Here is a 12400-nt window from a genome sequence, read left to right as displayed (position 1 = left end):
GTGAAATGGAGGGCAGGATATAATCAGCAACGTTTTGGGGATCCCAAGCTTCAGTTCTCATTGAACTTCTGCCACTAACTTGCTGTGTGATTTTTTTAGGTGGGGAGGAGGGTGGTGGTGATTAATGCCTCTACCTACAAAAAGGAGGTATTAAAGAGCATTGCTTTAACTTTTCCAGGAGGATTGGGAGAAAGCACCCAGATAGTAAGTGTTGCAAACTTTAGAAAAAGTAAACTATGGAGACTGAAAGATTTATTCCAACGGAACCCTTGAGGATAAAGTGTTTCCATTTGGGATCCTTTAACAAGAATCAGAATAAAGGAACTAGATGATGATGGTAAAGGTCCATATGCAGACATTTGCATTTACCATCTACAGCCTCTTGGAAACTATGTTCTAGCAAGGCAAATAATTGTTACGCTGCAAGATATTGATGGAAGAAAGCAGTGTTTCGCCTTTTCTCCAAAGTCTGTAACCAAAGTGTCTTTTATACCCCTCCCAAATTATTTCTTTTCGCTACATTATTATTTCTTTCTGCGATTTTTGTAGGTGTTTCATTAAAACCACACCTTAACTCCAGGAAATAGAAAATCTGTCAGGCTTAATCTCTTTGCTTCTTTAGGAGTCAGCACCTATCGTCTGGCTCTGGTGCGAGCATAAGCTATTCTGATGCACCACAGTATCTTTTTGTAGTACTACAAAGACACCCAAGTGTTAGCTCCTTTACGCAACTGCGCTGGCCTGATAAAGTTACTGAGTAATGAAGAAATGAATCAGAAGGCTGGAAAGAAAGTTCAAAACTCTTTTATGATGGTCTTCTTTATCCAGAGAAAGCTGAAAGATATCACATTCATAACATAAATCAATGCAGCTCAGAAACCACCATTCAGAGCTATTCTTAAACAACTCAGAGGCTCGGCATCTTCCCTGGGGCCTTTATTAGCTTAGGTTCATAAATCATCTGCACCATTATTACTCTTCAATTAGAAAGATTCCTCCTAGAATCCACTTCTCAAAACCTCAATCTCCAGATTCATTTCCCAGATTTTGCCAGCTTTAAAGACCTGACTTATGTCCCTATAAGACCTTGTTTTAGATTTTTGTGAGGTAGTGAGAAATTTACAATTAGTTTTAAATGTTATAATTCTTTCAATGGCCTGTTTTCGAAATTTGATTTACAAATCTCCATATTTGCCTTATCAAGTTTTTGGGACTTTCTGGAAGTTCATTTGAACCTGGTACTGGAAAGATGTAATGCATGTTCGTTGTCCTTCAAAAGCAGTTTCAAATTAACTAAATAGGTAAGAGGAAAGAACGGAAATTTTACCCTGAGGAATTTTGAGGTGAGATATCAGTAGTGATGTCCAACTTATTGCTGACCCATGGAGTTTGGAAACACCTTATTCTAGTTTACTTTTTCCAACCTCCTAGTTTTCTCAGTCCAATTATGTAAACTGACAGGCTCTGGAATAAATATATTCAGAAAAAAATGATAATTTTTTACCTGATCCTAAATATCCATTATTAGAATTGTAGCAAACAGAAAGAGACCATGGCTACATAATATAAACTAAAATGCTGACCCGCAGCACGGGAATGCAATACTTCTTAGTGTTTATTTCACAAGTTATAATCAACTGCTCCAAATTCTTTAAAAGAGAGAGAGAAGAAGACAGGCAAACAGAGAAAGGTAAAAACAGAAAAAGCTGGGCAAGAAAAATGTCCACTTTCATTAATACCCGGCAGAGAAGCAATTCTCCCATTCCTCAGTGGTTCCGTGTTGAATCCTGACAGCGTGTCTCCAACCCAGGTGTTCTGATCTCCAGCGATGACTCATCATCATGGACACAAAGAAGTAAAAAAAAAAAAAAAAAAAAAGGTTAAAAGCACAAATATATCACTAGTTCTTTGATGGGGGAAATGGGACTGTCAAACATAAACCACACAAGCGTTCTATGCAAGGGCAGAAAACGCCTCTGACAGGATCTAGAGAAAGTAGCATTAACCTCCTTCCTCCGTGGTTGATGGAGATGAATGTGAATAAGACACGCTTATTCCTGCTAGGGCGCTTCTGACACTAGCTTAACAATTTAGGAATGGAGAGATAAATGTTGTATGTGAGAGTTTACACCCTTCAGGAAAGAGTTCATTGGAGGTTTTATACACTGCCTCAATCCTGAGAGGGTCTAGAGAAATCTTGTTACTTGAAGCTGGGAGGATACATACTCAAATGAATTTTTTTGTGTGGAACATATAACATCAAATGGAGAGAGACACCTTTCCTTTGAATGAGACCTGACAAAGGATTTCAAGTAGATCTTGAGAATTTCCAATCAGGATTGTTATTAACATGACGTAAACCCCTAAAGTATTATGGTAAACAGAGAAAAGATTGAAGTTGTCAAGGATATCATTTTGCTTGGATCCACAATCTACATCCATGGGAGCAGCAGTCAAGAAATCACATTTCATTGGGCAAATCTGCTGCAAAGGACCTCTTTAAAGTGTTGAAGAGCAAAGATGTCACCTTGAAGACTAAGGTGCACTGACCCAAGCCACGGTATTTTCAATTGCACTATATGCATGCAAAAGCTGGACAATGAATAAGGAAGACCGAAGAATAATTCACACTTTTGAATTGTGGTGTTGGAGAAGATTATTGAATATGCCATGGAGGGCCAAAAGAATGAACAAATCTGTCTTGGAAGAAGTACAGCCAGAATGCTCCTTAGAAGTAAGGATGGCGAGACTGCATCTTACATACTTTGGACTTGTGGTCAGGAGGGATCAGTCCCTGGAGAAGGACACCATGCTTGGTAGGGTACAGAGTCAGTCAGTGGAAAAGAGGAAGGCCCTGAACGAGATGGATTGACACAGTGGCTACGACAATGGGCTCAAGCACATTAGCGATTGTAGGGATGGCACAGGAGCAGGCAGTCTCATTCTGTTGTACATAGGGTTGCCAGGAGTCAGAAACAACTCGACTGCACCTAACAACTATGACAACAAACCCTAAAATTTGATAGAGTTATTCTTAGGGCACTCTACTATCCCTGGGATAGTGTTCTCTTTTTCTCTGGAAGAGACACGTAAGGATGGGAACAGCCTACCAGGAACAGCTTACCTTTATCACATGCTTTTCAGGGTAGGCCATGGCTATATAATCAGAAAAGGAGGGCACCTATCCTTCCTTGAGAACTTCTGCTTTTAGACACACTTGGCTTGCTAAGTGTAGTAGTACCTGATGCCTTAAAATAAGCATAAAGTAACAAAGCAATTGACTTCATTTAAAATAATGTATAGAGAGAGAGTAATATTTTAATGTGCTGATGTTTTTTAATGATATCTTTTAATTGTTTTTAGGTTATTTGTTTTTAACTAAATCAAATGGATGTCTTCTAGCAGCACTGGATTAGGGATAGTTTATGCATCAGTGCTAAACCATAATCACTCAGAAGAGTTAACGATAGAACAAACTAACTGAATGTAGGTAAAAGAATTCCAGTAAGAGTGTGGAGAACTCGCCAACTTCTAATTTCACCAAGGTGGAGAGAAGCCTCGTGTTCAGAAAGAGAGCAAATAACAGTTGGAGTATATACTCATTGGTAACATTCCCAAACCATTTTCTGTCTCACATTATTAAGCAGACGGTCTTTTCTAGTTTGGGAAGTCACTTGTCACCTCTAAATAGAAATCTTCTGGCAGTCATCATTCAGTGTCAAGGTAATAACTTTTGCAGTAACTTTTGTGTAGAAAAGTCCACTTATGCTGACAACTCAAGAGCACCTGAGTATTGAGGAAACGTCGAAAGCCCACAAAGCTATGATCGTGACACTTAAAAGATCAACATCATACAAATTATTTTCAAATGCCGCCATTGAGTAGAGAATTAATCTAATCTGACTAAGCAGAGTGTTTCAGGAAAAAAAAAAAAGTTAGTTCCATTTTATTCACTGAAAAGACTAAATGCATCCATTTATGTGTCTTGAGAATGGCTAAATATGATTAATTTTTGCCACTCTCTGCATACTGTAAATACCTTCATACATCCATCTACTGATTCATTCATTCAGTTTGCCGTCCCATATGTCACCCAGAAATTTTATTTTAACAGCACAGCTTTGTCTGAGGAGCTATGGCAAAGCTGGGCACCACGAATAGATTTATCTCTCACTCTACAGCATTGCCAGTAATGGCAAGTAAAATAGCACATTCCTTACCACTTTTGTATAATATGGATTTAAAAGTACCTCTTTGCTCCATAATTTCTTTTCATCATTGACATGCCCTTCATGAAGAAAAATTTCCTTTTTTTTTTTCTTCTGGAGAATCGAGAGACCACTAAAATGTTTTTCAAGAGAAAAGATTTCCTTCAGCTGCTACTGTCAATGTGTAAAACTACATAACCCTTTCTAAATAAGGATAAAACATGCCGGTCTTTGAAGATGAAGCCTTAATGTGTAATGCTTTATGATTCATTCGGTATGTATTATTTTTTCTAGCACCCCATTGCCCCCTCCCCCAGTCCCTAATAACATCTAATCTTTTGTCTCAATGGATATGCCTATTCCAGATACTTTATGTAAGTGGCATCATACAATATTTGTTCTTTTGTGTCTGACTTGTGTCACTGAGCATAATGTTTTCAACGTTCATCCGTGTAGGGGCATATATCAGAACTTCATTTCCTTTTATGGCTAAATAATACCTCATTGTCTGCATGTATCACATTTTGTTTATTTATTCATTTGTTGATGCAGACTTGGGTTGTTTCTATCTTTTGGGTATTGTGAATAATGCTGCATAATTAATTATACATAGCTGGGAATACAACCACGCTCCTTCAGCCTCAGTTCTGTGTAATAAGGCTTCCTTTATTTGAAGAAGGACTTACTCAATTCTTGTAAAATATTCTGTGGTACTTTTGAGTTTGTGCTATGAGGTCTGATTGTAAGAGACTGGCAATTTAATCTTATTCAACATGAAAACCAGCTTTGTGACTAAGCACATGAGATAATAGCCTTCCCGTTGTGATTTAAGAAACACAACAGAGTCCCTTGGTCCCAAAATATGGGCTGTCACCCCCTTCCCAAATACATATTTTGAAAATTTATAGATTGGAAACTTTTTAGTAGTATTTTTTAAACACCCACAGTGAGCATGGGACTATGAGTCATTCACTAATAAGGATGAATTTTGATAAGTTAGTTTTACCTAATACCTAGACAACAATTTTCCTTGAGGAAATAGAAGCTCTCTTATTTAGCCTTTTGAATAGGTAACATCTGCACATGGCTCAAAAATAAATAAAACAACAGGTATTCAGGAAAAGTCTACCCCCCTTCATCTGGTTGCTATCATTCCTCCAACCCAGGTAACCACTGCTATTTATTTCTTACATGTTCTTCCAGAGTGACTTGATAGACATATGACCAAACTTGTATATATATATTTCTTGTGGGGTGGGGGGGGATTTTTTTTTTTTCCCCAGAAGAGTATCATGTATTAACCACATGATTCTGCACCTTGATTTTTCACTTAACTATATTTGTTGTGGAGCTTTCCATATCAGTGTATAAAGGGCTTTCTCACATATATATATTTTTTAATAACCACAGAGAATTCCACTGAATTTAGTCAATTCTCTACAGACTGACATTTTGGATTTATTACTAACAATACTAGTTTGTAACAATAAATAGTTTGTACATACAACATTTTGCACACGAAGTTGTATCTATTAGATGATTCTCAAATGTAGGACAAGAAATTGCTGAAACAAAGGAGATCTCTGTCCCTGTCTTTCTATATGTATTCACATTAATATATTTATATGCAACTGTAATATACATATATAAAATGTTAACAACTGTTGCCAAATTCCTCTCAGCTGACATTGTATCAATTTATCTTCTTACAAGCAATGTATGAATGTCTACTTCCCCAAATATTTGCCAAAATTATTCAACTTGTCATCAACTTTAGAATTTTTGCTAAATGGATAGGTGAAAAAATGTATCTGAGCTAGTTTGAAATTGCACTTATTTTATCATGAATTTATGAATGAGATTGAACATATCCTTGATTAGGAATCATTTGTATTTTCAGGAAGTATCTGCTCATAACTTCCGTCTATTTTTCTATCAGATTGTTAGTCTTTGCCATGTTGATTTCTTGGAGTTCATTTTACTTTAGTGAGATTAGCTTTTTGTTTATAAACTGTAAATATTTTCCCCAGTTTGTCATCTTGACCTTGCTGATGATAAATTTCTGCCACGCAGGAATTTTTATGTCTATTTTCTTACTTTACTTTTTGAATAAATTATTTTTTGTTTATTTGTTTTATGAAATGAAGTCATAGTTAAAAGGTCTTTGCCACTCCGAAGTAATAAAGGAATTTGTCTTAGTTATCTAGTTCTTCTCTAACAGAAATATGACAAGTGGATGGCCTTAACAAACCGAAATTTATTCACTCACAGCCTAGGAGGTTAGAAGTTTGGATTTAGAGTGCCAAATCCAGGGAAAGGCTTTCTTTCTATGACGGTTCTGGTGGAAGGTCCTTGTCATCAATCTTGCCCTGGTCTAGGAATCTCTCAGCTCAGGGACCCCAGGTCCAAAGGTTGCGCTCCTCTCCTGGCCCTTCTTGCTTGGTGGTAATGAGGTCCCTCTCCTCTCAGCTTGCTTCTCTTTTTTTATGTCTCAAATAGACTGACTCAAGATACAACCTAATCCTGTAGAACGAGTCCTGACCATTAACATAACTGCCTCCAATCCTGCCTCATTAACATCACAGAGGTTGGGATTTACAATACATAGGAAAATCACAGCAGATCACAAAATGGTGGTCAACCCTACAATACTGAGAATCATAGCCTAGCCAAGTTGACACACAGTTTGGGGGGACACGATTCAAACTATAACAGAATTTTCCTGTTTTCTTCTAGTATTTTTATGCTTTTATTTTTAAACTTAAGAATTTAATTAATTAGAATATTATTCTGTCTTGTGATGTTAAGTAATTACCGACAGTTATTACAGGAAGTAGTCCCTGGATGATGTAAATGGTTAACAAGCTCGACTGCTAACCAAAATATTGGAGGTTCAAGATCACCCAGAGTCAGCTTGGAAGAAAGGCCTGATGCTCTACTTTCAGAAACTCAGCCGTTGAAAACCCTATGAAGCACAGCTCTACTTGACCTACATGGGGAAGTCATGAATCACAGGCAGCCTCAGGGCAACTGGTTTAATTAAGGGGAACGTCAATGTTTCAGTGGAAAGCCTTGAAATGAACAGGTCTGCTGATACATCAAAGGTAAATACCTTGCATGTGGTTCCTTAGGGCAACGGTTCAGACCTTGACTACACATTGGAATCACCTGGGGAGATTTAAACATCCTGGTAACTACTGACTCCCACCTGGAGATTCCGATTTAATTGATTTGGGACCAGGATCTCTAAAAGTTAATGTGCATATGAGCTTGAGAACCACCATCTTAAGGCAGTCCTCTGACTGGCAAAATTTTGTCTTATGCAGATGTATTACATGATACTCTCTAGGAAAATGTGATCCCAAATGAAAGGGAGCCCAAGATAAGGTTGGCATTCTTATGGGTCTAGCCAGGATACAACACAAGAAAATCTTTTCTTCCTTAAATAATCACAATATCATAAAAAAAAAAAAAAAATGAACTGCTTTAGCATTTTGTGACATTTAATGTGCTAAACTAAAAAAATTATTCTTTTAGAGACTCCACGTTTATCATTTTTTAATACATGATTGAAAAAGTAGAGTAAAAATATTCCAGAACTGGTGATAACAAAACCAGCCATAGGACTTTGAATCCACGGAGAGGGAGAAGTAGAAGTTTAAACATAACTAGATTACTTTGTAGGCAACTGCTCAACATTTAATACTTGTCTATATATTCTCCTGAAAAATTTTCTACACATTTTAAAGAAACTGAATAATTCTGATGAAATTACATCATTAAAAGTTATCAAAATATTACATTCAATTTGTGGTTTAGCTCATCATTTGGGGGATAAAAAAGGAAATTCAGTTTCTCTTTCTAAAGAACGCACCTTCTGTAATGACAGTAGATTTCATTGAAAATTATTCCATCTGAAGTGATTAAAATGTTATGTGGAGAAGTGTTAATAAGCTGTCTTAAAACATGGTGGGCCATCATCTTTTATATTCACAGGAGTGCAAAACTTGCCTGCTCCTCTGATTGATGGATCTTCTCCCACTACAACCATGGTTCCAAAATTTTACATTACAATTGTGAGGATGGTGCAGTACCAGGCAGTGTTCCATTCTGTTTTAGCTATGAGTAGGAACAGACTGGAAGGTACCTAACAACAGAAACAATAACTTTTCTATCAGTATCTAGATTTTGTTACAATCTTTGCCATTCTGCTGAATTGTACAAGAGCTTTTAACATTTACCTACAAATTCCTCACCCTCAACCCCACTGTCTGTCATGCTGAAATTACCTGGGATCTTATTCTACAGTGATATTAATTTTTTCAATTATTACTTATGGCTATTTAAAAGATTTTCTATTTTGTTTTATTTTATTGCTTTTTACTACATTTCTTCATTACATCATGGCTGGCCATAGGATTTTCAAGGAGTTACTGGTAGATTTGAACTGCTGACCTTTTTGTTAGCCACCAAGCTCTTTAACCACTATGCCGTGAGGTTAACCCATTGCCATTGAATCAATTCCGACTCATAGGGATCCTATAGGACAGAGTAGAATTGCCCCACAGTGTTTCTGAAGAGTCTCTGGTGGATTCAAACTGCCAACTTTTTGGTTTGCAGCTGAGCTCTTAATAACAACACCACTAGAGCTCCCCTCCTGAAAAATACTTTCTAGTAATTCTTTTAATATTTATTATTAGTTTCCCTTTGCTGCTGTAATATAATAACATAAACTTAGTGACTTGAAACAACAGATATTTGTTTCCTCACAGCTTTGGGGACCAGAAGTCTGAAATGGGTCTGTAGGGCTACATTTCTTCTGGAGCCTCCAGTAGAGAATTGATTTCTTTGACCTTCCCACTTTACAGAGACTGTCTACATCCTTTGGCTTCTGACCTTTTCCTCCCTCTTCAAAGCAATCAATGTAGCATCTTCAAATATCTCTCTCTATTCTTCTACTTCTGTTATTAACAACTGCTGTCTCTTTTGACCTTCTTACTTCCCTCCTGTAAGGGTACTTGTCTTTACATTTAGGCCTCACCTTGATAATCCAGGAGAATCCCCAATCTCAAGAGTCTTAAGGTAATTATATCTGCAAAGCCCATTTTACCATGTAAGGTAACATTCATAGGCTATAGGGATTAGGATGTGGATATCTGTTGGGGTGTCTATAAATGCTACCTAATTTAGGTAAGGGCACTGTAGTAAGCTGAATATCTTTGATGGGCCACTATTCAGCCTACCACACTGCCCTCACCCCAATGACTTGTTTGAATGAAAATTTGGCCAGAGGTACAATTCAAGGTTCAAAAGTTTTGTTTTGTTTTGCTTTTCCTTCAGAATTGTGAAAGTATTTTAGTATCTTCTTTTAGGCCATTAGTGTAAAGAGTTGAGTAATTCTAGTCAGATTCAAACGTTGGAGCTCTGGTGGCAAAGTGGTTAAGATCAGAATCGACTCAACAGCAACGGCTTTTATTTTCCATCCATCCATCCATCCATCCATCCATCCATCCATCCATCCATCCATCCATCCATCCATCCATCCATCCATCCATCCATCATCATTATCTATCAATCTATCTATCTATCTATCTATCTATCTATCTATCTATCTATCTATCTATCTATCTATCTATCTATCTATCTATCTATCTATCTATCTATCTATCTATCTATCTATCTATCTATCTATCTATCTATCTATCTATGTCTTCTTTCCTTCCAGGCATTTTAATTTATATTACAGAAGAGCTATCACACTGTGCTTCCTGACCTATAATATTTTAAAATTTGGCAATGTGTTATAGTCACCTTCCCATGTCATTCATTTCAAAAATATCTTTTACATTATTTTTATTAGATCAGTAGTATTAATTTTATGGACTTAGATTAATTATTTTCTTTTTTCTATCATACATAATGGATCCCTGGTGGTGCAGTGGTTAAGAGCTCAGCTGCAAACCAAAAGATCAGCAGTTCAAATCCACCAGCTGCTCCTTGGAAACCCTATGGGGGCAGTTCTACTCCGTCTAAGGTCACTATAAGTTGGAATCCACTTAAAGGCACACAACAACAACAATGTGTTTATCTTTGAAGCTTATCATCAAATTCCTCTAGGGACAGGCTGTTCTGAGCATAAGGTCGGGATAGGAGCTGAGATGCTCGGCAAATTTTTGCTGTGTTGGCACCACACCGTTGGCCTTCCACTGTCCCTGCTCGCCTTCACCACAGCAGGGAGTCTCTTCCCATGTTCTTTCTTTCCGTGAGCTGTAGACTGCAGTTGCTTATTATTGTTACTTGGTAGGGTCAAAGCGAGTGGTGGGCTAGGTGGTGAGGACAGGATTCGCTATTGTTCTAGCCCAGCCTCAGCTTGGGCAGGCCCTGTGGAGCCGGCTTCAGGGACAGGGCTTTCTCAGCATTTTGGGGAATTTCTTCCTTGTGGCAGACAAATTCTGCTTTTTTCTGTAATTGGTCTTCAGTGGAAGGTTCCTCCTCCCGGGTCCGCACAGTAGTCGATGACCGCACAACGGAAACCGTGGTGGTGTAGTGGTTAAGTGCTACGGCTGCTAACTAAAGGGTCGGCAGTTCGAATCTGCCAAGCGCTCCTTGAGAATTCTATGGGGCAGTTCTACTCTGTCCTATAGGGTCGCTATGAGTCGGAATCCACTCGACTGCACTGGGTTTGGTTTTTTTTGTTGTTGTTGTTATTGTTATAGGCACAATATATTACGCTCAAAGATGATTTCCTGCCCCTTTCCTAGGAGAGAGAAGTTTTTTTCCTTTACCTTTCCTCCGGTTTAAAAAAAAAAACCCGAACTCACTGCCATTATGTAGATTCTGACTTACAACTAGCGTCTCTTGCTCTGCACAGGTGAACAGTTCTTGTACTCTGTCTCCCCTTGGAGGGTCTGATACCTCCTTGGATTGAGGCTGTTTGGTTGTCTTGAAACCAAAGTTCTCTATAGGCTCTAGAAAAGTTACAATTCCATGGTTTATAAGATTTTTCTTATTGTTAGGGTGGGAGTGACATCTTTGCAATCTTCTATATCCTAAGCAAAAATGGGGGTCTCCATGGAACTTTCATGAAGAAAAACCCACTCAGAATACAGAATGCTATTTCCGTAATAGCTCCATTTCATCTGATAATGAGTCACAATCTTAGCTATCTTTGAATGTCATCTAAATTGGAATCAAATGGATTCTACCAGTAGAACTAACTATAGTTTTATTACATAGTGTAGCACATAAGGAGACCTGGGGGCACAGTGGTTAAGAGCTCGGCTGCTAAGCAAAAGTTCATCAGTTTGAATCCACCAGCTGCTTCTTGGAAACCCTATGGGGCAGTTCTACTCCGCCTCACAGGGTCACTATGACCTGGAATTGACATGATGGCAATGGGTTTGGATTTCTGGCTTTGGTAGCACATAATGGCCTTTCATTAGATCACAATACATTTATATTGCTTCATAGTAGGAGCAAAGCAAATAATCCTCTCTGGATTTAAACAGCTCATCTTAGAAATAAAATTATATTTTCTCATGTAAAATTCTCTCATTCAGGGTAACTTTTTTTTAGCTGATTTTTTTTTTTCTTGTTTTGTAATCTCCATAAAGTGAGGAACTATTTTGCATCCTAGATAAAGCAATGTTGGCCAAAAAAAAAAAAAAAGTACTTTGAAACGTTATACCAAATTCTCTTATAAAATAAGGTACACTTAATTTTGGACTTTAACACAATTGGCTGATTTTCTAATTCTCTTTTTTACAATAATAACAACGTCAAGGGCAAAGAGAATAGTTGTAGGTGAGCAAGTGTCATGGAGCACTTCTAGTTAGATTTGCTAGTATAAACCACAGAGCACTGATACTGAAAACTCCATTTAAAGAGTACTTGCATTCCATTATTTAAAATGAATTCATTTAGACACTTAAGAAGTCTGTAAATTACATGTGTGATGTATGACCTTGAGTGAGTATCTAAACTGGTCTGGACCTCCAGTTCCTCATGTGTAAAATGAGAGGGCTGAATTAAATCATCTTTTTAATTCCCTCCTGACTTCATGGCTTGGGGTAAATGGAGATAGCCAATGAGATAAAAGAGCAATTTACTGCTTCTTTGGGGCTCTGTTTGCTTCTCTATAAACTGTGAAGTCCAAACTTCAGCTAGGATTTCTCAGATGCCCCTCAGGAATT

General features: G+C 37.6%; 1 protein-coding gene across 1 annotated transcript in view; it reads left to right on the top strand.

Annotated features, from left to right (window-relative positions):
- The window catches only part of TMEM196 (transmembrane protein 196), a 56683-nt gene that overhangs the window by 31873 nt on the left and 12410 nt on the right, over positions 1-12400 (top strand). The gene's annotated exons all lie outside the window — the stretch shown is intronic.

This window comes from Loxodonta africana, chromosome 8 (assembly GCF_030014295.1).
Source record: "Loxodonta africana isolate mLoxAfr1 chromosome 8, mLoxAfr1.hap2, whole genome shotgun sequence".
NCBI lineage: Eukaryota > Metazoa > Chordata > Mammalia > Proboscidea > Elephantidae > Loxodonta > Loxodonta africana.
This window is presented reverse-complemented; position numbering and strand designations above follow the sequence as displayed.